Genomic DNA, 26,041 nt, shown 5'->3' with positions numbered 1-26,041 from the left:
ATGTTGAAATAGGCACTGAACAGAACATATTGGCCAAATATATAATAGCAAAATATTTACCACTTTTAAATTTGTTGGTCTCCCTTGTGAGTTTTATTTTTAAAAGATCTTATTTATTTTAGAGATTGAGAGAGAGAGAGAATAAAACGGGGGAGGTGAGGGGGAGGGGGAGAGAGAATCCCAGGTTGATTCTACCATGAGCACGGAGTCCAGCAAGAGGCTCAATCCTATGACTCTGATATCATGACCTGTGCCAAAAGTTTAACTGACTGTGCCACCCAGCTGCCCCTAGGCGGTCTCAGAGGTTTAATGGGACCAGGGTATATTCTAATCAGGTATGGTAAGAAAGGAAGATATAGAAATAACTGTCACAAAGGAAGAAGCTCTTTAGAAACACAGATTCCAAGAAAGGAGGTCATGAGAGCCATGAAGGGCCATCCAGGGAAGCACCAGGGTCAGTCAGGAGAAAGAGGGAGTGAAGGGAAAATGTGGGCAAGAGCCTTCACTGTGGTTTCCACGGGAAGAGACAGGTGAGGCAGGGTGAGCAGGTTTAAGACTGGTTAGTTTGAATAATTTCAGTGGGCCTGGGCCACAGTGGTGTCTGGAGTAGTCTGTCCCTGCCCTGGGGTGATCGGGCAGGGGATGGGGGCCCAGAGTGTAAGAGCTTCTTAGAGGGAGTGGTTGGGGGCAAAGGCCCTGAATTGGTTGGTTTACATGTGAAAGGTGTGCTCAGAGGCAAGCTGTGGACCATCTCCAAAAATTAACTATGCCTGTCAGGGACAGTCCCTCCAAAGTCACCAAGGCCTGAGATGTCAAAGCATTAAATACAGAAGCTAGAGAATGCAGTTATTTTACTAGTATAACCATCGTTTGAACCCTCGTATTAAGTCCATGAAGGTTAGCCAACCCGCATGTCTTAGCAGACATTAAGTTAATTCAGATTTCATGGTGCACTGGGTGTTATACGCAAGTAATGAATCATGGAACTTTACATCAAAAACTGGGGATGTACTGTATGGTGACTAACATAATACAATAAAAAATATTATTATTTTAAAAAACAAAGCTAATTCAGAATTATTTTGTAGAAGACAAAAGCCAATTGGCCTCCTTTTATCTTTTGCCATACAAATAATTTTAGTAAATTTGGATTTCCTTTTCTTTTTTTTTCTTACCATTTTATTTATTCATTTGAGAGATAGCAAGAAGTGTGACAGAGCAGGAGCTAGGGGGCGTGGCAGGGAGAGGCAGGGGGAGAAGCAGACTGGCTTCCTGCCCAGCAGGGAGCCTGACATGGGGCTCAATCCCAGAATCCAGGGATCAGAACCCCAGGAGAAGGCGGGCACCTAACCGTCTGAGCCACCCAGATGTCCCTGTAAATTTTGGATTTCCATTTGGGTCAAATTGTGACACTGCATTGAATTAATTTGGGGTGGAGAGGAGGGTTCCATTCCTCCTTATTTTCAGTTTATTTATTCCTGGATTTCCGAGGGGGCGGGGGAGTGTCTTTTTACCCTGCTCATCTTTCTGTTTTTTCTTCCGGAGAGTCTCCAATCAGCATCATCAGGGTTGGAGCCTCTGTCATGGCAATAGTTGTATGGTTTCAAGTCTCCTGGCTTAAGTCAGGGTGTGAATTGATACCTTCACTGTGCCACAGGGGTGCCGTGGATCTTTCCCCCATAACCCTGAGGATCCGGATCTTGTGCTAAACAGGTTTGGGCAGCGAGTGGTCAGTGAAAGAGCACAGGACCCACAGCCCAGACGCTGATGAAGCAAAACCATCTTCTGCTACAGCCTTTCTCTCCCGTGGACTGCTTCCCCTCCCCACTGTTCCTGCTCTACAGATTGTCTCAGGATAATTTTTCATTTCTAGCCACATAAAGTCATGAGTTTTGGGTTCTGTCGCCAATCACACACGATGCACACGTTCCGGGTGTTTATGGGGAAAGGGAGCTGGGGGGTGGCTCCACAGCTGACTGTCCTTTTCCTGTGGGAATGCCAGTCCATCTCCCCAGTGTTGGAGTCCACAGCCAGGAAGACCATTTTTGTCTATGGCTGGAATGGGAGCCTCAAGCCCCTCGATCACAAGAAGAGTCCTTTGATGTGCTCTTAAGTGACAACAGTAAGAGAAATGCAAGTGTGTGACTGAGGGATTTTGCACTGGGAGAGAAGTGGAACACCAAATGCTTCCCCTCCCCCCTCCCTTATGTGTTTCTCATCAGCTCCTGGGCCCTGGGCTGCCGTGGATGTGCACCTCAAAATCTTGAGGGCTCAGGAGGACACAGGGTAACAGGGAAAGGAGTGGTAGCTTGGGAGACAGCAAGGCCACTCCCTTTGCCTGAAGCACAGTGACTCAGGAGGCAGCCATGGAGCCATTCTTCCATCTCCCTGGAGTCGTGGCTCCTTTTCCACTGACAACATAGAGGGTCATCCCCAGGACTGTGCTTGGGGTGTGCTTTCCGCAGTAGGATCTGTATGTCTACACCAAGCACTGGCCCAACTCCCAGTCAGTGGAACTCAAGCACACCAGTCAGCATGTTGTGTGGTTGCCAACGTCAGGGACATTAGTTTGGGAAGAGATGGCCATGTCCATTTGAGAAAATAGAACAGGAGCTAACACACAAGCTGGCCAGTGATTGCCAGGTCTCTCCCAAATAATGATTGTCACCCCTGAAGTCAGTTAGTTAGCAAAGGAGCAGGTGAATCTGACCCTATGTCCTCAGTTAAGGTGGGGCCACTCTGTTTGTGATGCCACTTGTTTTATTCACCTTGTCCTCAGTTCCCTGGTGAGAGGGAGATTCCTGCTGCAGACCTGTGGGGATCACCTGACACCCGACAGATGTGATTGACAGCACACACCATGCAGGGCTGCACAGGGATAGCACTTGGGAACAGAGGGAACAAGCAGGGGCTTGGAATGCAAAACTTTGTCCTAACAAGAGGAGGAGGTAAGTCCTGGTTCTGCTGGGAGGGTATGAGTGGCTTGCTTAAAGAATTCAGTGGACTTTTAGGGAACTGAATGCTGCTTCCCAAAAATCAACAGACACTATTCTGGTCCCTGTGATGACAAGGGTTTTTGGTTAGGAGGCTTTATTTGTGTGGGAGGAGACAGAGGAGAACTTGCATTAAGTCATTTGAGCCCCTCCTTGATTTTCCCAGGTGTCACAACAGCCCTTAATATGGAATCTTGATTTCAGGCCTTATGCCGCAAGAGGGTACAAAAAAGTAGTTCTTCTTAGAACTAATAATGGAATTTCACAGTGAAATAGTATTCAGAGTAAACGCAGAAGTAAGTTGTACTCCTATCTGCCAGCTATGAACACGTGGGCACCACAACATACATTCACAATTACTAGTAAAACGATACTTAGGGATAAATCTAACAAAGCATGTCCAGGACTTGCATGCTGAAACCTATTAAGCACTGATACAGGAAATCAAGGATATAAATAAATGGAGAGATATACCATGTTCATGACTTAGAAGACTAAGCAAAGTAAAGATGTTAATTCTCCCCGGATTGATAGAGAGATTTAATGCAATTCCTGTCAAAATCCAGTCGGGGGGGCGCCTGGTGGCAGACTTGTTAAGCGTCTGCCTTCGGCTCAGGGCGTGATCCTGGCGTTCTGGGATCCAGCCCCACATCAGGCTCCTCTGCTATGAGCCTGCTTCTTCCTCTCCCACTCCCCCTGCTTGTGTTCCCTCTCTCGCTGTCTCTATCTCTGTCAAATAAATAAATAAAAAATCTTTAAAATAAATAAGATTTTAAAAAATCCAGTCAGGGTTTTTTGTTGTTTTTTGGTTTTTTTTTTTTGTATAGATAGGCAAAATTATTCTAAAATGCACGTGGAAAGACAAAGGAATTAGAGTACTTTTGAAAACAAGTTTGAAAATAATAATAACGTGGAACAACAGGCTACCCGGTTTCAAAACTTATTAAATAGTTATAATAAGGAAGACTGTGGTATTTGCAGGACAGACATACAGATCATAGAACAGAACAAAGGACACAAACAGTCCCCACGGATATGCCCAACTGACTTTTGAAAAAGGTGCAAAAGCAAGTCAATGGATGAAAGCTGGCCTTTCAGCAGACTGTGGCATTTAAAGGCTCTGAGGAGCCCTCAGGCCTCTTGCTCAGAAAACAGCACCAGGAAAGAGGGAAGAACGTGGTTTTTGCCTCAGGTGCTACCAAGTGGTGATGGGAAAAGAGGAATAGTTTGTGCCCAGGGTTGTGTGGGCGTGGCCAAAAGGGTTATCCAATCAGCCTTCCTCCAGCCGAGGGGGTGGGGACGTTGTCCAATCAGAGTCTGGGTAGAGGCGCCAATGCGCAGGTAGGTTGTTAGGGCAGGGGACGTGGGCGGGGTCATTGATCCGCCCAGCTTCCTCAGCTGAGGTTGGTGGAAGCAGCTACTGTCTCCTGATCCTCTGAGGCTCGCTCTTTGCCTAGGCGTCAGCCGTCCCCGCTTCCTTGCCTTGGTGGGCACAGCACCCCTGAACTTCCACGGCCGTGGCCAGTAGCCTGAGGACGCCCGCTTTCACTTCCTGTTCTTCCTCCTCGACAGACACAGACGACGACGGTGTCCGCGTCATTGTGAAGATGCTTCTATGTGCAGAGGTGCCTGCCTGGCGCGGGGTCAGGGGCCGGCGTCCCCGGGGGACTGGGGTTTGGAGGGGGGAGGCGGGCCTGTCTGTCAGGAACACGCTTGTGCGCTAGAAGGTAGCCGTCAAGTCGTGCGCCCCGGGTTTCACACGTGTGAAGTGCCAAGAACGGGGCTTCATTCGAGGAGCTAATAATTACCTCACCTGTGCTGTGCGCAGGGCCTGGGGATGGCGTGAGTGGGACTCCGGCGCTGAACCAGGTAGACGGGGGCTTGGCCTTGTTGGGGCTAAAGTCTGGCTGCGAGACCCAGGAGAAGCAAATAAGTGTCGTGTTGATGGGGGAGGAGGAGTTCAGGTTCTCCCTTTTGAATAGGTTACTTTCCATTGGGGGTTGTCAGAATCCCCATTGTGCACCTGAGGTGGGGCCTATCTCGGTGTGTGGGGGGAGGGGATGTCCTGCCCAGGACCAGGTAATATTGGTATGCAGAGCCGGTACTTTGCAGAGCTCTTGTGTGTATGCCTCCGGAGTCTACACTCATCGGGGTGTAGTGGGGCATCGTTGTGAGCACAGGTGGTGTCACATATGGGAAAACATGAGGCTGGAGTGTACTTCATTCATTGGTTCATTCAACAGAAATCGTTGAGGGTGTAGTTTGTGTTGACCCTTTCTTTTGGGTGGGTGGTGGGTATTCAGTGATTGGCAACACATGATAAATAGGACTGACATGCTGTGTGACCTAGTCACCACCTGGTTGGAAAAGACAAGAAGGAAGTAATTACCCATGAATTACATAATGACAGTTTTGCATTGAGCGCTGAGAAATACAGCTGCGTTAGAGTTTGTAATTTAGGCAGTAATGTTTAAGGTGAGAACAGAAGGCTAAGAACAAAACAAGGATGTGGGCGGGAGTGTTTAGTTAGAACAAGGAAAGAGTAGGAACTGTTAAAGGAATTGCGAAAATGTCCTTGAAGTTGGGGCCATGTAGGAACTATAGGGTGGGGAAAGCCAAGGTTTTGGGCTAAGACTTGCACTTTTTGTAGGTTCTTGAAGACTAAGCATAGTGATTGAAAAGATGGAGTCCTGAGCCAAGCTGATCCTAGCTCTGCCTCTTTTGAGTCGCGTTACTAAACCATTGTGTGTCTTAGTTTCCTGATCTGTGAAATCGGGGATGATAATCTTCATAGATGATCCTAAAGATTAAATGATACTTAACATTAAGAAAACACTTAGAACCGTGTCTGACATGTAATAGATGTTAGTGGTGGTTGATTCAAGAAATAGATAAATGCATACAAAGATATTGAAGACTTGGAGGCGGTCTGTGGTGAAATTTGTGAAGGTTAATGGCTTCCACCCAACTTCATTTCTTCTCCAACGTTCAGGTGCTGTTGACCAGGTGTAGCACTGTTGAATTAGAAATAATTTTTCTCATATCGACGGCTATTTGCCAAGAGAATCTAAAGTACCATCGAAATAATCAGCGGGAAATAAAATACTTTTCGGTACCTTATCACAATTAGGTGTATTTGAAATTTGTTGGTAATACCGATTTATTTAAAATTTGTTGGTAACAGTTTGTGCAATCTTGCTTCCTTAAAAAAAGTAAATCGACTGTAGAGTAATTCAGACACAGAATAAGGACAGAGAAGTAGTATAAGTAAAGGTTGCCTTTTCTTAACTCTCTATGGGATAGTTTTTGTAAAATCTCTGTTCTTCTCTGCCTCAGTTTCCAATGCCGCCCCCCCCAGCGCATTTTTGCAGACATCTAAACATTGTAGGGGAAGTTCGGGTTTGGAATTGCGGAGACTAGCTGTAGGAGCCACCCGAAAGTGCAGATCAGTAAAGCTTGAGGGGCTTTTTTTTTTTTTTTTAATTGTTTGTTTGTTTGTTGATATATTTATCTGAAGGAGAGAGTGAGAGAACAGGAGCTGGCAGGAGGACCAGAGGGAGAACCCAACTCCCTGCTGAGGGGGGGAGCCTGACGCAGGGCTCATTCCAGGGACTCCAGGATCATGACCTGAGCTGAAGGCAGGTGCTTAACTGGGCGACCCATGTGCCCAGACTGTGGGCCTTTTTCAAGAAAACACAGATGCTTATGTCCTATTCTAGACTCACTGAGTCAGAATCTTCTGGCATATGCCCCAAGGTAAGGCAGGCATGTTTGCAATCTGGATGCATTTCATCAAAGCTTTTTTTTTGCACTGGGCTTTCTGTTATGGAAAAAACATACAGGGAGATTGGGAGAGTCCATAAATTAATGTTTGAAGACATTAGCAGGGCTCTGTCCTTCAAGTTCTGTGATTTCGTGATCTGCATCTTCACTATAATGTGTTAAACACTTAAATCGTGTCAGAAAGTTATGGATCGTGTTTTGTTTTGTTTACAGATTTTATGTCTTTATTTAAAAGAGAGAGAGCCAGGGAGCACAAGCAGGGGGAACAGAAGAGGGAGGGGGAGAAGCAGGCTCTCCGCTGAGCAGGGAGCCCAAGGAGAGGCTGGATCCCAGGACTCTGAGATCACAGCCTGAGCCGAAATCAAGAGTCGGATGCTTAACCACACTGAGCCACCCAGGCACCCCTACAGGATCTGATGTCTTAGGAAAATAAATTGCAAGGGGTGAAGAAAGAGAAGTGAGAAAGTGAGGCCTGTAATTAAAAGAGGCTTGGGAGACCCGTTAACCAATTGCAAGGTGTGGGTATTATTCTCATTCAGGATTTAACAAATACATAGAGTCAAGATATTTATGAGACAGGTAAATTTGAACTCGGACTTGACATGTCATGATATTGGGAAATTATTTTTTTAATGTTTAAAGTGTGATGATAGTTTTGTGTGTGTATATTTATGTGTGTGTCCATCAAGGGCAGTTTTGCGCCCTAGGAGACATTTGGCAATGGCTAGGACATACCTGGTGGTCATAAGTAGGAGTGAGGATGACTACCCGCATCCAGTGCACGGAGACCAAGGATGCTGCCAAGCACTGTAGTAGGCTCAGGACAGCCCCCTCGGCAAAGAAAGATGTGGCCCAAGATGTCAGTAATGCCAAGGTTGTGAAACCCTGTTCTGGAGATATGTGTTGAAGTGTAGCTATGGATAAATGATAAGATGAAGATATTTGCCTCAAAATTTTATGGGAGATGTGGGGATGGGCCATGTGTTGAGAATTATTTAAGTTAATGATGGGAGTTGCTTATACTATTCTCTCTACTTGGGTGTACGTGTCTCTGTATGTGTATAGAGTATATACGTGTGTGTATGTGTGTGTACGTATGTGTGTATATCCTGTGCAGTTGTTAATTTCCATAACAAAAGTTCGCAAGCTTGCTACAGGAAAGGTAGAGACTGTTCTGGGAGCAGCGTGGCAGCAGCACGTGACGCCTGGTGCCAGCATGTGGGGAGGGTGGACAAGCTGAGTCGGTGGGTTTGCAGGAGTGGCTGCAGGGGCATCCTTACCACGCTCGGTCTGTAGTACGATGTTGGCCGTGTCTGGCTGCCTAGCCTCTCCTTATCCCTGTTTTTTTGTTTTTGTTTCTTGTCTTGTTCTTTGGACTTCCTAATATCCTTTCAAGAAATTCTTTTTCTGTTTAATTAAGAATCAGTTTCTGTGAAGATAAGAATTGTGACTTCTACAAGAGAAGAATAAAGCAGGTGAATAGAGAAAAGGTGATGTGCGAGAGCATGGGAGGAGAGCGAGGAATTAAGAGAAACACGTATATAAAAATGTATATGTAATTTATATATATAGCAAAAGTTTTAGTATACACACACAGTATATATATATATATATATATATATATATTTGAGAAAAAGAGGATCCCATGGTTTCTGTTTTTCTTGTTCTTATCTTCTCTCCCTCTCTAGACCAAGGTTTAATTCTTGTCCAGGGTTACTATGAGATACCCCCGTATTTCTTTATATAATAAACTCTCCTTTTTGCTTAAACAAATACAAGTGGTCTTCTGTCACCTACCACCCTAAGAAGCTCAGCGGAGATTAGATGATGACGTGCTCACCTAACCACCTTTTTGCTCTACCTGCCTTTGCTCACGCCTGTGCAGATGTTCCACAAATATCTGTTTAATGGAGACATGGTTGTCGTTTGTCTCCAGACGAGGAATGAATGTGCTGTCCATGGCAGCAGAGGCATTCTGGTATTCTTGGCATTTCAAATAATCATTGTAAGGGGACACACTTACTGAGAGTTCATTCTGATGTATATGCCCGTCTCTCGTGAGTTTTGCCAGCACGCCTCAGTCTCTCGGAACATCCCTGACTGTAGGGTCCTCAGTCCATGGGTGTGCGAGGCACAAGGAATGAATGAATCCGGCGGGGCCCCTTGAGAGACAGCTTGCCGGCCTCTCCTGGTGGGTCCTGTTCCGATGGACACAACCCGTTCCAACTTCATTGATTGAGCTGGTATATGAGGTAGAAGAATGTACAGGGAGGGTAGCCTAAGCTTTCAGAGAACAGGCTTTGTGTCAGATAGCCTTAGATGATAACCCTAACTCTACCCCATGCTCCTGTGTTTCCTCAGGCAAGTTAGTTAACTTCTCTATGCCTTGGTTTCCTAGCCTGTAAAATGGACTGTTTTAAGGATTAAATGGAAAACAATATGTATACACACATACAGACAAAGAGAAGGTGGCACACGGGGAGCACTCTAGAAATTTTTTTTTATTATTATTATTACTAAACATTGTGGCTAGTATTATCCTAGGGAAGTTCTTTCTGTGTAAAGACCACGAAGCAGGAGATGCTCAGTGCAGAAGATGGTAAACCTTTTGGCCCCTTCAGGGCCCTGCGGTTCCCATGATGCCACTGGCTCATCAGCTCAGTGATCTCATGCTTGGGTGACCCCATCTGGGCCACCACATGAACTTTGCAGCACTGGTAGCTCCCAGGGGCCTGGTCTGGTGGGGGAAGGTGTGTGTGTGGGCTCTTGGGTCCTGGCTACCTGGACTCCACCACCTTCTACCTGTGACACTTGGGACCTAATCACCCTGTGACAGGAAAATAATTCAGGCTATCCCATGAGCTTGTTGGTGCCAAGTAGATGGAATGATACATGTAAAATGCCTGGCACATGATGGGAGGTGTGTCAAGGCATGTTTCACATCATTCCACTTACGTATTCTTTTTCCTAGCTTCCAGGACAACCCATTTCTACCCAAGAGGTCTTTTATCTGATTCCCATTGTTTTGTGTTTTGGAGAGGGGTACTGCAAAGTTCCTTCAAGTTCGCCCAATATGAAGGAATAAGTGGCAGACCCCTTGCTCACACAAAGCACTACTTCGGATCATTTGTCTTTGGAGTCAACAAGTGAAAACCCATGGGTCTTGAGACTTACTCTCTTTGGCTCACGTAGTGTTTTTAAAATGGGGAAATTCCACCCTTCACTTGAACTGAGTTCTGGATGGTCCTTTCAGACACGGCAAATGGCTTTGTTCCCCCACAGTTCCCACCGCTCTTTATTAATCCCTCATCAACATCCACTTCCCTTCTTATACCTGGCTAGTCCCTGTAGGCATTTGAGATCCTGTCCGTGGAGGTTTGAAAACACGACTTCAAATCCTTTAACAGTCCTCCCATCAGGAAGTCGAGCTGTGTCCCCTCCTCTTGTCCCTGGGTGGGCTTGTGACTGCTTTGACTAATAGACTATGGCAGAAGTGACACTCTGTGATTTTGAGCCTCGTGGTTGATAAAAGGCAAAGCTTCTACCTTGTCACCTTGAGGCACTTGCTCTGGGGGAAGCCAGCTGTGATGTAAGATATGGAACTACCCTAAGACTGCTGTGTTGGAGGGGCCATGGGAGGTATGCCTGGGGACGGTCCCCACTGAGCTACCAGCTGACAGCCAGCATCGACTGCCAACCCTGTGTGTACTCCATGCTGGAACCATCCCTGGCCCTCATTGAGCCTTCGGATGATTATAGCACCGTGAGTCATTCATCCAACAAATTATTGAGCATCTAGTCTGTGCTAAGCATTTGATAGGTGTTGTAACTTTTGTAATAAAACAAAGTAGATGAAGATCTTGACCCTTAAGGAGCTTACGTTCTTGAGGAAAAGAGAAAATTACAGACAAGGAGGTACATGTTGTCTATCAGGTGCCAGTAAGGGCTATGCAGGGAAATGAAGCAGGGGAGGGAAATCAGTCTTGAGGCACAGAGGAGGGTTCTAGGTGGCTTCGGGAGTATCTGAAGCGTATTTGAGTTAAAGAACCGCAGTCAGAACAACAGTCACTGTCGTGTGAGTGCGTACCACGTACAGCCTTGTATATGTCTGCCTGCACTTACATTTCCCAACAACCCCAAGTGGTTGGCATGGTTTTACCCATTTTGCAGATGAGGGAAGTGGGGCTTGGAGAGGTTCAGCCCCTCACCAGAAGACATGTCATGGGAATGTGGGAGAGCGGGAGAAGCAACCAAGACGGCTGCCTCCCACAGTCTGCTTTCCGCTGAACTGCTCTCTATTTTGTAGAGCTCCGTTGTCAGTGTGGTGAATCAGAAATCTCTGATGCATGTCACTCCTCCGTGCAATGTGAAGTGAGGAACAAAAGGGAGAAAGACAAGAGAAAATGATTCCCTTTGGAGATGAAACAGGAAATGAAGGGACACACTTGAAAGATTATGTATTTAATGTTTATGCCTCTTTCTCTTGTCCCTCAAGTTCAGTTTAGCCTCACTGTCGAAGCCGACAATTTATATGGATCTTGGGCAGGTAACTGCTTGAAACGTCCCTGTGGCTCTAGCCGTGGCAGGCAATTCATCCAAAAGGTTGTGGGGTTTTTAGGGTAAAAAGTGCTGTGTATGGACCTGAAGGAGACTGTCCTTCCACTTCAGGTTACTCTCTAAGAGAAAGGGAAGTGATCAATCCCCTTGTCCCCCATCCCCAGGCTTGGGTCTGAATCTCTCCAAGTCCCGTGACCATTCCGACATTGTCTCTTCCTTGGGCTACCTATCTGTCCCTCTCTTTCCTCCCTTGGCCATAGGAGAGAAGACAGCACCACTTTTGTGTATTCCCTGTATATCATTGAGAGTTAGGTTTTCTGGAAGGGAAAAGCCTTGGGTAGAGGACAAGATAGTGAGAGAAGCTTCCTTGGAAAACGTAAAAGTGACTGAGGTGCTATTGGCAGGGAGGATTCTGGGCCAGGATTAAACCTCCTCCCCACCATAGTCAGGTGGAGTCACTAATGGCTGCCAGACTGTTCTGGCCGTGTTGCATATCTTGTCCTCCTTAGTTGTCCAACCACTTGTGAGGGAGGCATAGTTATTAGCCTCATTGGAATGCTGGGTCAGCTGAATCTCAGGGAGATAAGGTGACTTGCTGAAGGCCATACTGTTAGGTGAGTAAGTTGAGGAAAAGACATTCCAAGTGTAGGAAACCTCATGAGTAAAAGCGGGGAAGTGAGAACCCGCTGTGCTGCTGCAGGGAACTGGGCATGGCTGGAGCGCCAGATGTGGGGAAGGGAAGGGCAGGGGATGAGTTTAGGAAGGACTTTGGATGCTCTGACCCGAAAGACAGTGGGAGTCCCTGAGGGATTTTGAAGTGGGGAGTGACCCCATTTAATTTGCTTTTTCAGAGCATTCCAGAGGATCGGCTGCAGGAGGACCCGAGTAGAGACAGAGTGACCCCAGAGAAGGAAGATCTTGTCTTAGGGATCATGGCAGGCAGTGCAGCGGGTTTGAAGCCAAACGTGATAAGGTCTGGGTGCTCAAGGAAGACACAGCCCCCTGGGGAAGAAGAGGCCTGCATGGGAGGGAAAATGACGCAGTACGGTGCCCAGGCTCAGACGCATAGAGCGTCCAGCCTGGAACACCTGCTCACCCAGGTATAGGTGCCAAGTCACATATGCAGGGAGCAGTGTATTCAGATCAGATCGGATAGGATCAATAGATTGTTCCAGTTCTGCCTTGGTCAATTGAACTACGTGAGTTAGCTTCCTAAAGTCTTGCTTTATTATTACTGCTCTCTCTTCCCACGGGGCATATGTGTGTGTTAGGATAAGGGACCAACATCGTAGTCACTGAACCAGGAGAGAAGCCTTATTTTTATCTGGGAGATGCTACCTGCCTCCAGCACTCAGAAAACAATTCTGCAGTTTTTGTCATCAGGCAGATCTGATTTCAAGTCCACGCCCTGCCACATGACTCAATGACCTTAAATAGATCACCTCATTTCTGTGTCCTTGGTTTCCTTACATATAAAATGGGGATCATTAGGCTGTATTCTTCCTAGGGTGTTGTAAAGATGAGATAATGTGTATACGTTCTCTCAGAACATAGCATGAAGTGTAGAATGAATATTAAGCGTGTTTCTTGCCTTGTCATTCGTGGCCTTATTCCCAGTAGGATAGTTTGGGTTCACATCCTGACATCATCCCCAAGCCTTGAGAGCTGTTTTGTTTCTATATAGATTTCAGTGAACACGAGAGAACCCAAAAACATGACCAAACAGACTTGAGGTGTCCTCAGTGGTCTGGAGCCTCCAATTCCCAGGAAAGGTTCAAAGGTCCCCAAGGGGGCATAGTCCACCTGGCACTAGCTCAGGAGCACGCTGGGACTCAGTGCCGCATGACACTTGTCACTGTGGTACTGCCACAGCTGAGTTTCCCAGCAGGGCTCATTAATCACACCAGCCACTGACCCACAAACAATGGAGCTGAGGCTCTTTGCCAGGCATCCGGGACAAATACGGCTCTTGCTTACTGTCCTTGGTTTCAGCAGACTAGGGGGAGAGGGAGAAGCAAACTTCTCCTTTTCCATGGAGTGGGTCATTGTGAGATGTAGAGCATGGATCAGCTTCCAACTTCACGTAGCTCAGAACCTCAGCCCTTGCTTCCTTCCACCCTGTCTGCCTGCCGCATTGTAGCAAATGCTGACCTGCTGGGATATGTTTGACGGGGTTGAGAGGGAGGAAAGGGTAAAAGGGAACCAAGTTTATATCCCCTATCTTCTCACATATTCACCATAAGTTAATTCCAGGTTTTCCCAAGTATCCATAACCACCCTATGTTATAGGTACTATCATTCCCATTCCCACTTTCATTTTTTTTACTATGTTACTCAGCATACAGTACATCATTAGCTTTTGATGTGTGTTCCATGAGTCATTGTTTGCGTATAACACACAGTGCGTACTTACAAGCCCCATATGGCTACCCCGTTGGAGAGTGCAGGGTATGGAAGAGTGTTTCCACCATCACAGAAACTTCTCTTTGATTGCTCTGCTCAAGTAGGAGTAGGCAGGAAGTAGACAACACATCCAAAGAGCTAAAGCAACGGGCTGTTCCTCCAAGTGTGGCGTCTGCTGTGAAATAAGACTCTCAGGCCCTGCCCAGACCTACAGAATCAGAGTTTCAGGTTGGGGGTGGTGATGGGGGGGAGAGCAGGAATCTGTATTTTCACAAGCCTTCCAGGTGATTCTTCTGCACATTAAACTCTAAGAAGTACTGAAGAGAGTTTAATAAAGGGACTGCGGTTGAGTTGAGGGCTTGGTGGAGAGAAACAGCAAAGGACAGCGAAACACTAGGAACTAGCAGAGAGGAAAGCAGACAGTATTAGTGGGACCCAAGGACAGCTGGAGCCCTGGGAGGCAGCTGAGGGACACGGTGGGTCCAGAGCTGGGCTAAGGCAGGAAGGCCGGGGGGCGCGGGGAGGGAATACCCTCACCCCTCTCTCTTCTGCCCTCTGGCTTTTCACTGGAGTCCCTGTTGGCTCCAACCAGCCAAAGGCTAGAGGACGAAGAAACCTGTTCTTTTACAGAGCAGGGCAGAGGGGAGTGGAGAATGGATCTGAAGGGACAAATGAAATTGCGCTGGCACGTGGTTTTGAGGTGTTAGCTGTGTTTTGAAAATACACATTTGATCTATAAATGTATAACTATTAACATTAAAAAGATGTTCCTACCCTTCCAAATCCCCTTAGTTACAACATCTCAGGGAACCATGTTATTAACAGTGAGGTCTCTCCAGACAATTTTAAGAAGGGAAATATCCACTGTTAATGTTTCTTTCCAATTTATTTTTCCCTCCCCTCCCTTTCTATCCTCTTCTTTTCCTCTGCCTTCCTCTTCCCCACTCTCTCCCTCTCTTTTTTCTTTCTCTCCTCTATCTGTCTTTACATTATGTAACAATATGATGGCAAATAAAGTGTCATGTCCTAGCTTTTTCACTTAACATTGTGTTTTGCACATGTCCTTGTGCCCTTAAGGATTCTCTGAAAACATGTTTTTCAGTGGCTGTGCAGACGGTTTAAAGATGATTGTTATTGTGAGCTGTGTCAAATCCTTTTGGGAAGTAGGTGGTGTACAATGCAGAAATGATAAATGAAAAGCAAGTTGTTCTTAATTTTACTCTCAGCCTCTAAAGTGCAGTAGCTTTTGGTGGATCTGTTTCTCCAAAGCCACAGAAATAGAGGGATAGTGACAGTGACCATACAGGAGCCATGAGGTAGAAGGGCGTTGAACAGGGGGTTCATGCCAGGTTCTGCCTAGCGTGTGCCCGTGTGACTTCAGATGACGGTGCTCAGACCAGCTGAGGTTCAGGGTCCCCTTTAGTTCCACCTCTGCTTTCTGATACACATCCAGTGCCCTTGCAGGTAGAAAAAAGCCCCGTTTCAGGGACTGCCCACCTCTTCCCTCACACCCTGGTCCCAGGCACCATCATCCGTCACCTGGACAACAGCAATTCCCTCGCTTCAGTGGTCTCCTCCGGCCACTCTTGCCCTCCGTCTTTCCCCACAAGGCAGCTGGTGTGATCTGTTAATGACTGTCAGATAATCGCACTCATCTTACTGCTCCTTGTCATGGAGAATGAGGCCCCACAGGATCAGGTGCCCCACCACCTCTCTGATCTCACCTCCTGCGTCTGCCTTGCTCACTCCATCCCTGCCAAATCCATCAGCCATGTTCCCACTCAAGAGCCTTTACACCTGCTCTTCCATCTGCTCGGAATGCTGTTCCATCACATTTCCTCAGAGCTTGTCTCTCGAGAGAGAGGTCTTTTTCTGACCTCTCTCAATAACATAGCCCCAGTTCCCATCATTCCCTATTCCTTTCTGTTCTCTTTTCTTTCATGGCACTTATCCTGGACATGATATCTGTAGGGGCTTATTTACTTACTATTTGTCCATCTCCACTGGCATGTAAGTTCCATAGAAAGGAACTTGGTCTGTTTTATTCATTGCTATATTCACTGCACTTTGAAGTGAAATTCATAAATGCTCAGTAAAGTGCACTCTGTGGGAAACCAGTATGTATTTATTGAATGAATGAATGAGTGCATGAATGAAAAAATCCTTCTGAGGAAGGTCAGTGTTCAGCAGGGAAAGATGCACAAACGTGTCAGCTTCATAGTTGGCACAGATGGATTGATGCTCAGCCCCTGCTTAGGGCGTGGATATTTTATACAAAAGCCGTGACAGCACTCTCTCTGTCATTCCTCCTTCCATTCCCTCAGGCCACCTCGTGATGGCTCCTGGCATCCCCTCAGCTCTTTGCCCCAGTTCTGATTCTCTTCTTTCTCACCCCTGTCCCATCCAGGAGTCTGTGATCCCCCCTGCACGTCACAGACAATGGTGATAAGAATTTTTCTTGTTTCCGTGGCATTGAGTGGCTTACAATGCCATCTCCCACGTGTGATCTCCTGTACTGCTGCCAGAGTTGCTAGAAGTAGGAGCTCATGTCCTCATTCTAGTCACGTGTTCAAGCGCCACCATTTCTTGAGCACCCACGCTGGCGGGGACTAGGGACAGTGACAGATAGGCAGAGATGGTTCCTGCTGTCATATAGGCCACAATCTGGCAGGGGAGACAGACATGAAGCACATAATGGGATCAGTGTTTCCTAATATGACAGTGGTCCTAAGTCCTGTGGGGAGGAAATGGGTACCACTTATTGAGTATCTCCACGCCTTTCGTCGTTAATATCATCCTATCCTCCCATCAGCCCTCCGATGTCAAGTTTTCTGAGTAAGCAGACGCTCTCACTCATCTCTACTTTCCTGCAAGGGTTCTGAACAATGTGTTTCTACATACCATGAACAAGAGCCAGAGGACAGTTGGGAGGGCGAGAGGTGGGCAGGGGAGGAGGCATGGGTCACAGAGTATGGCCCGGATGGGAACGGTGGACTGTCTTCCACACTGGGTGCAGGCAGAGCTGGTCGGCTTGGAGGCTGGCTTTCACTTCTGCCTGGGAGCTGGCCACATGGAGGCCCAGGGAGAAAAGAACAGGAAGAGGGAATGTCTGTGCCTCTCTCCACTGAGGCTAGAGTATCATCCAGCCTACTCTGACAAGTAAGACCCCGTCTCCATCTTGCAGACGAGGAGGAGAAAGTGGAGAGAAAGCACTGTTAGGAGCCGTCTGCTGGGTCTATCGCATAATGCAGAAGAAAGCCCGTTTGCCTTTCAGTGTAGTGACCTGCAGCTGCACTTGGCCCAGTGAAGATTAGATGAGCCATTTCTCCACTTCCGGGATTGGGTGACCCACAGATGATGGGTACAGAAGGGCAGGAATTCTCTTCTCCCTTGAAGAAGAGTCCAGATATGTGAGCAGAGTGGGGAAGAAACTCTCACTGGAAACATTGTCTAGATTTGTTCCTCTCTGTGATTGCATTAACAGGCTAACCCAGCAGTCGCTTGGAGTATAGTTCTGCTCCTCGGGGGAGGCTCAGAGGCAGAACTAGGCAATTCTGCTGCTACTTTCAGGAGAATTCCCTCCTAACACATCCTCGTGTGTTTTGCTGGAATCATTTGAATGGGTGGTTCAGCTCTTGCCCACCAGGATTCTCTGAAATGGAGCTTGACCACTCATTCCTTCATTCAGCGAAGGCTCTCCACGTGAAGAGGCTGAAAATTCCCTCTCTGTTCCAAGACCCACCTCAAATTGTACCCAGTGATATTGTCCAACGTAGGTTTCTTGTGATGTACTCTGTCCCAAATGGAAACCATGTAACTTTTCCATTTCTGGAAATGGGTCCATTTCTGGAAATGGGTCCATTTCTGGGTTCTCTATTCTGTTCTGTTCCATTGGTCTATGTGTCTGTTTTTGTGCCAGTACCATGCTGTCTTGGTGATCACAGCTTTGTAGTACAGCTCGAAATCCGGCATTGTGATGCCCCCAGCTTTGTTTTTCCTTTTCATCAGTTCCTTGGAGATTCGGGGCCTTTTCTGTTTCCATACAAATTTAAGGACTATTTGTTCCAGTTCTTTGAAAAATGTCCTCGGTATTTTGATCGGGATAGCATTGAAAGCGTAGATTGCTCTGGGTAGCATGGACATTTTAACTATGTTAATTCTTCCGATCCATGAGCATGGAATATTTTTCCATCTTTTTATGTCTTCCTCAATGTCTTTCAAGAGTGATTTATAGTTTCTGGAATATAGGTCCTTTACGTCTGTGGTTAAGTTAATTCCAAGGTAACGTATGGTTTTTGGTGCTATTGTAAATGGGATGGATTCCCTAATTTCTCTTTCTTCGGTCTCGTTATTCGTGTATAGAAATGCAACTGATTTCTGAGCATTGATATTGTATCCCGCCACGTTACTGAATTGCTCTATAACTTCTTATAGTTTGGGAGTGGCTTCTTTTGGGTTTTCCATATAGAGTATCATGTCATCTGCAAAGAGAGACATTTTGACTTCTTTGCCGAGTTGGATACCTTTGATCCCTTTTTGTCGTCTGATGGCTGTTGCAAGGACTTCTAGTAATATGTTGAATAATAGTGGCGAAGAGTGGGCATCCTTGTCGTGTTCCTGATCTTAAGGGAAAGGTTTCCAGCTTTTCCACATTGAGAATAATATTTGCAGTAGGCTTTTCATAGATGGCTTTTATGAGATTGAGAAATGTACCCTCTATTCCTACACTCTAAAGGGTTTTAATCAGGAAAGGATGCTGTATTTTGTCAAATGCTTTTTTGGCATCAATTGAGAGGATCATATGGTTCCTGAGTCTTTTCTTGTTGATATGATATATCACGCTGATTGATTTGCGAATATTGAAGCACGCTTGCATCCCAGGTATGAATCCCACTTGATCATGATGGATAATCCTTTTAATGTACTGTTGGATTCTATTAGCAAGTATCTTGTTGAGGATTTTGGCGTCCATATTCATTAGGGAAATCGGTCTGTAATTCTCCTTTTTGAGGGGGTCTTTGCCTGGTTTGGGGATCAAGGTAATATTGGCCTCATAGAATGAGTTTGGTAGCTTTCCTTCTGTTTTGAGGCCACACTTTTAATCACTAGACCTCATGTCTCTGTTGGTGGGGATCAATTAACAGACTTAGTGTTATCTGGGAAAGGAGGAAACACAGAAAATAGGAAAAATAAGACAATGCCCATAGTTTATGCTTTGTTAGGATACTAGGTCACTTTGTACCACCTGTGTAGAATTTAAGAAACATGAATTTCAACTCAGTTGGAGAAAATCTCCCATGAAGAGGTTGTGCCCCTCTGCCCCCCTCATTCTGGGGAAAGATCCGTCTATATGTTGTTGCCTGCCTGTTTTTCCATAGCGTGGAGCTTGTCTAGGTTATTCATGCTGGTCTTCCTGCCACAATTGGGTGTGTTCTGAGGGAGCATCCAGTCTCCAGGTCTTGCTTGAGGTTTTCTTCTTCCCTTTATAGTCTTTCCTATTTTTCTTAAAGATTTTATTTATTTGTGCGAGAAAGAGAGAGAGAGCGAGCGAGCAGAAGCAGGGGGAGGGAGAAGCAGGCTCTCCATTGAGCAGGGAGCCAGACGCGGGGCCCTATCCCAGGATCCTGGGGTCATGACCTGAGTCAAAGGTGGACGCTTAACAGACTGAGCCACTGAGCGTCCCTGTAGTCCTTCCTAATTAAAGCCTCCAGTGCCCATTTCTCTTTGCGTCTGTCGAGGAAACCCGGCCGCCCTCCCCCACTTCTCCCTCAGCCATAGATACCGTGTTTGAACAACTTTCTAAGCAATGCTTGATGCCTCACATTCTGCAAGGGCCCTGTTACCTTTGTTTATCTGTATTTTTCCATCTTCAGCTGTATCTCAGGGGTTTGGGTGAATTCAGGGAAAGTTGATCGCTCAATGGGAAATTTAGCAAACTGGCTTTCAGGGAATTGGTTGTTGTTAAACTAAGTGTTTGGTGTACTGGTTTGTCTGTGTATTGGCCTGATTCCATATCTCATAGCTCATCAACTCTTGGTCTTTCTCCTTTGGAAGGAAGGAAAGAAGAAAAGGAAGGAAGAAAAAAAAAGAGAGAAGAAGGAAGAAAGGAAGGAAAGAAGAAGGGAGAAAGGAAGGACCGTCATCCCTGAGGTAAAAGTACTTGACTTACTGACTAACAAAAGCCTAGCTCCAGCGTAAAAAGACAAAGGTGTCATATGGACATAGACAATTCCTGACACATTAAAAGTCTCAGCTCTTGTGCTCAGGAAAACCTTTTGTCCCAGTTCATTCTTCCTTTCTCCTTTGCTATACCCACTGTCCATATCCAACTGCCAGACCAAAATCTGCTTCTAAAAGTGCTGAGTCTCTGAGAAAAAGTGGTGCTGGACATATGTTGTTAGAGTTTTTCCTTCACCACAAGCCAAGAAACTCAAGGGTCTGTAAAATTCTTCACAAGGAACTGGAATGGTAAGGGCTTAGTGATGATGATGGTGGTGGTTGTGGTGGGGATGGTGATGACATCAAAGTATATTGAACAAGTATTTATAGAACTCGGGTCATGAACCAGGCTATACGCTCAGCCCTGTGGATGCACAATCGTATAATAACAGCTATAGGTTATTTATTTTTACGGAGTTATATTTGACCTATAACACTGTGTAAGTTTAAGGTGACTGGATGGTTTTGTATTGCAATACAGTTGTCGTACTGTTCGCTCACACCTTTACATGTTACATAAGTCTTATTTCTTCTAGTATTGGGAACGATTAAGATCTAGTCTCTGGCAAGTGCAATGTTTCTGATATAGTTGTTGCTTATAATCACTGAACTGTGTATTAGGTCTCCGGGACTTGTTTATCCTTCAGTTACAAATATGTGCCTTCAGTGCTTCTCCCATTTCCCACCCCCAGCCCTTGGTAACCACCATTTTACTCTGTGTTTGCAAGTTTGTTTTTTAGGTGCCACATATAGGGGTACCATTTGAGGGCCCCTGGCTGGCTCTGTCAGTAAAGCGTCTAACTCTTGATTTCGGGTCAGGTCATGATCTCAGGGTCGTGAGACTGAGCCCTGCATTGGGCTTCAAGCTCAGTGTAGAGTCTGCTTGAGATTCTTTCTCTCCCACTCCCTCTGCCCTTTCCCCGACTTGCACATGTTCTCTCTCTCTCTCTCCAAATAAATAAAATCTTAAAAAAAAAAAAAAGGTACCATACAGTATTTGTGTTTCTCTGTCTGACTTATCTTACTTAGCATAATGTCCTCAAGTTCTGTCCTTGTTGTTGTAAATGGCAGAACTTCCTTGTTTCTCATGGCTGGAAAGTAGTCCATTGTAACTGCCCACTACATCTTTGTTCACTCGTCCATGATGGACACTTAGTTTGTTTCCATATCTTGGCTGTTGTGAACAATGCTGCCACAACCATGAGAGTACCTATGTCTCTCTGGTCTTTCACTGAGCACTTAGTACAGCCAAGGACTGTTTTACACTCTTTTTTTTTTTTTTAAGATTTTTTTTTAAACTTATTTATTTAACAGAGATAGCCAGCGAGAGAGGGAACACAAGCAGGGGGAGTGGGAGAGGAAGAAGCAGGCTCATAGTGGAAGAGCCCGATGTGGAGCTCGATCCCGTAACGCCGGGATCACGCCCTGAGCCGAAGGCAGGCGCCTAACCGCTGTGCCACCCAGGCGCCCCTGTTTTACACTCTTTACATGGATGAACTCACTTGATTTAACAAGCACCCCAGGAGGAGCCACTGTGACCCTCACTCCAGAGCATGAGGCAAAGGGCAGCCCAGGAGCTGCACACAGTCACACACTAGCAAGTAGGAGAGCAGCTTTTCCAATCCAGTAGTCAGAGTCCAGAATGACTTTCCTGAGCACTGGTGTGTCCTGCCCCCTCCCAGTTCCGCCTGAGCCTGCGGTCTAGCCTGAGGTGGCCGTTTGGGTGGCCAGGCTGAGTGGTGAGGAGTGTGCGGAGCCACAGTGAGGGGGGACTGTCTGAATCCTTTTCTCAGAATCACCGTGTCTGAGCAAGGTCTTGAAACGTCACTGAACTGAATAGTGTCCCCCCAGATTGTACTTGGGCAGCCCCCATCCACGATTGTACCATCCAAACAGCCGAGCCATGAAGGGGTGGCTTGTGGTCACTGCCGGATCACCGGATTGTCTCCATTAGGCTTAATGTGTCTTCCTGGGACACTCCAGCAAAAGGACTCTGTGCTGCTTGTCCCCCCGCCCACTTTCTGGGCAGTGCTGAAAACGGGACCCTGGAAATCTGGCCCGATGGTCAGTGGAGGCAGTGATGGTCCCGTCTGTGTGTCAAGGCCGTGCCTTGCTCTGCACCTCGACCTGCGTGGTTGCCGGGATGTTCTCTCCTGGGCTTCCCTGTGCCTTCCCCATCCTTCAGTGCTGAATGCCAAACATTTGGTACCCCAGCTTCTTTAAATGACCCATTTCCAGCCTTGACCTGACACACTGTATATGCACCTCCAGTGGGTGAGGAGACCCATTCAGTCTCCTTCCTTCACCCTGCCAGACCTCCCCGAGTCAGGAGGAAGACCTCGCTGTCCTCTAGTGAGCTCTCTTTCCCCTCCTCTTCCCTCCTTTCCCTCCTCTCCTCTCTCTAGTTTCCAGGCAGCTCCTTCTTGTTGATGATGAGGCCAAATGCCTTGTGCTCTCCTCTCACACCCATGTTCAGTGTCAGCAAATCCTACTGGCTTCCCCTTCAAACACGTCCAGAATCTGACCACTTCTCATCCTCCCTGTCATCATTGCCTGGTCCAGGCCATCATGACAAATCCCTAGATCGTTACAGTCGTCTTCGAAAGGGTCTCCCTGCTTCCACCTCCACTCCCTAAAGGCAGAATGAGTCTTCTAAAAAATGGCATATCCCATCCCTCCTCTGCTTACTGCCCCCAGGCTCCTCACCCATACAAGAGAAAATCCCAAGTGCCCACCTTGACCTACAAGGCTGCAGCTCCTCTGACTCTTGCTACCTTCTGAATGCAGGTCCCCCTCACTCCTCCAGTCTTCGGTCCTTCCTGGGAGGTCCTTGAATTTCCTAAGGAGTTTCCTGGCTCAGGGTCTCTATGCTGTTGCCTCTTCCTGGGATATTCTTCTCCTACATGCCCTCAAGACTTCATTTAGTGTCTGCTCAAATATCGCCTTATCCAAGAGCCCATAGTCACATTCTAGCCACTTCCATAGTTTATTTCCCTGCACAACCACAGAATCTTCGGGCATATTATACATTTAGGTGTTTGTCTCTGTCTCCCCCTACAGCCCCAATAAAGCTCCACGGAGTGCGAACTTTGTTTCATTCTCTGCTTTATCTCAGGGCCAAGACCAGCACTTGGCACGTGGTGGCTCCTCAGTAAAGGTGTCATAGGGACTTTGATTTGAGAGGCAGGACAGCAGAGTGAGGAGGAGGTAAGGCTCGGCAGCAAATCTTCCAGGGTCTTCATCGTAGTTCTGCTGATCTTGGACAAGTTATTTAGCTTCTTTGTGGCTCAGTTTCTGCGTCTGTAGAAAGGGTATAACAATACCCCAGAAGGTTGTTGGGAGGAGGAAATGAATTACTACCTGTGGGACATGTAGACCAGTGTTTTGCGCATTATAAATGCTCGCTTTGATTATTTTTGAATTCCAGTCTCACCTGGATTGGAGGAAGTTGGGGAAAATCACTTTGATCTTTTTGGACTGCAGTTTTCTGACTCGTACAAACTCCAAGTCCCTGAAATGGCTAAAAGCTTCTTGTGTGATCTGGCCCTGCTTCATCTCACAGTCCTCTCAGCTTCATAGCAGCTCCCGCAGGTTTTCAGTTTCTAGAATGCACCATGCTTTTTCCCATCTCAAAGTCTGCACAGGCGGGTTCCTCTGCCTCCAACACCGTTCTTCTGCCTCTTTATCTGGACCCTCTTACCACTGACATTTCCTGAAGGAGCCTTTCATGGCTCCCGTTCTACATGGAGTCCCTCTGTGTTAAGCCTTTTGCTGTGGTCTGAATGTTTGTCTCCCCCCAGCCCACCTCCCACATTCACATCTTAGAATCCTGATGCCCAATGTGGTGGTGTTAAGAGGTGGGGCCTTTGGGAGGTGATTAGGTCCTGAGGGCGGAGCCCTGATGAATGGCATTAGCGTTCTTAGCAAAGAGGCCCCGAGAACTACCTAGGCCCTTTCACCCTGTGAGGATACACTGAGAAGTCTGTGACTCTGAAGACGGCCCTCACTCGACCATGCTGGCACCCTGATCTTGGACATCCTGTCTCCAGAACTGTGAGAAGTAGATTTCTGTTGTTTCTAAGTCACCAAGTCTGTGGTCTGTGGTATTTTGTTCTAACAGCTCAAATGGACTGAGACACCCTCCTAAGCAGTTTGTACTTCTCACCTACAGCACTTAGGCAAGAACGAATTATTGTGTGCTTAGTTATTGAGGATGTCTGACATCCCAGCTCGACCATAGCCCTCGTAAGGGCAGTGCCCTTCTCTGGGTTACCCACTACCATATATCCCTCGTGCCTGGCCAGTGCCTGCTGGAGAGTAGATGTTGAATAAACACGTAGTGAGTGGATGTTGAAGGCCAGGCTCAATTATTTGAAGACGTCTTCATTTCCATACCCCTCTGTTTGGGAACAGTTGGGAAGGAATTCAAACAACCTCACTTAATGGGGACAGATTGTTGAAAGCAGTGAAAACAAGCCACTGACATCACTGGTTTTGGATTTTGTCTTCCACCTGGGAATTCTGGGCGATGCGTCCTTTCCCCTACGCTGGTCACCTTTGAAACCATTCAGTCCCACGGGAAGCCCACTGTCACGTCTTCCTCCACTCTGGCCCTAAAGATAATCTCTCTAGGCTCAGGCAGCAGTTAATTTAAGGTAGCAGTTAAGTGGAACCAAATCGCTCTTTAAATACCATAAGCGATTTAACAGGTTAGTTTTCATCTGCCAAACAAAATTAATCCCCAAAGCTGGAAGAATGCTCCGAGTACATATATGTGTGCCTGTGTGCATTTGTTCCCTTCTGGAAATATATGGAAAGATTTTAACTTTTTTCTCTACGAAGGCTTCCCAGCACACTCAGTAGTGGAGAGAACAGTCTAACAAACTCCCATGAAACCAACACCCAGCCCCAACAACTATATGCGTGTTGCCAAGCTTGTTCCATCTAAATCCCCAAATTCTCTTTTTATTTTCCTGCCTGGAGTTTGCCAAAGTCAATCCCAGATAGCATATCCTTCTATTGCAACATCAAACACAAAGACCTTTCTTTCTCTGTAGGGCTACAATGCCATCAGCACACCCCCAGAAGACCAACAATAATTTTCCAGTAATTTTCAATACTCATTCCGTACTCAACCCTCTGATATGGGAAGTTATGAAGGCCTGGCATGGGTTTATGGAGGTACTGTGTGGAGAGAGAGCCAGCTTCTTCCAGGTCATCCTCAAGGACGGAGAGGATTTTGCCAGGATGCCTGTGGCCCAGTGTGGGAGGGAGATGGAAGTGCCTTTCTCACTTGTCAAATATGCAGGATCAACTGTCAATCATTCCAGCAGGGGAGCTATTATTAGAGCACCTCGAAATACCATTTGTGCTATCTGTGTAGGTCTTTCTGTCTGCCTGACGGAAACTCAGGCAGCTGTCACTCTGTTTGCGTATCTATCGTACTAGTCTATACAGGTGTCCACCTATCCAGTTAGTGCTTACGCTTTCTTAAATCTGTTCAGGTGATTGCTCTAAGCTGCCTATTGGTTCCTGTAATTAATCCCCTTCCCAATAATAACTCAAAGCCCATTGGTTTTTGCCTTACCTGCTCACCCAGAGTCTTGGTCTCATGAAATTCTTCCCATCTTCAAACACACTCTACAATTTATTTACTTGATTTACTGCCTCTTGTTATTTCTAGAATGTAAACTCCATATGGAGAGGTCACTGTGGGAAAGACATATAACTTGATAACAGGTCAGGAAGGTGATCTGAAAAATCACCTGAAAAGGACTGACTGCGTATCAGGCATGTAGAATGTCAGTGTATTTGGGTTGAATGTGTTAGCAGAGTCAAATAAAGAATGTGTCAATCAAAAAGAGATGGGCAGGAGATTCTGTAGCCACAGAGACAAGAAAGCTTGGGACTCCTGCCATATTCAGCCCAGCATTGTCCAGCTAGGAGGAAATTTTAACTAATAGGAATTTCATTTTTCTTTGAGGTAGAATTTATATGTGCTAAAATCTTCAGTGTTGAATGAGATGACTTTTGACAATTGTACACAACCACTAAAATGAACTATAATACATTTCCTTCACCCCAGA

The 26,041-nt window shown here is 46.5% G+C and overlaps 1 long non-coding RNA gene across 1 annotated transcript; it reads left to right on the top strand.

Moving 5' to 3' along the window:
* Positions 1–1,133: 1,133 nt before the first annotated feature.
* Positions 1,134–20,937, top strand: LOC130542821 (uncharacterized). The gene is made up of 2 exons (XR_008957672.1): positions 1,134–2,948; positions 19,791–20,937. It is a non-coding gene; the product is annotated as an uncharacterized LOC130542821 (long non-coding RNA).
* Positions 20,938–26,041: the final 5,104 nt, after the last annotated feature.

The sequence above is a fragment of the Ursus arctos genome, unplaced genomic scaffold (assembly GCF_023065955.2).
Source record: "Ursus arctos isolate Adak ecotype North America unplaced genomic scaffold, UrsArc2.0 scaffold_50, whole genome shotgun sequence".
Lineage (NCBI taxonomy): Eukaryota > Metazoa > Chordata > Mammalia > Carnivora > Ursidae > Ursus > Ursus arctos.
Note: the sequence above shows the minus strand (reverse complement) of the source record. Positions and strands in the feature narration are given on the sequence as shown.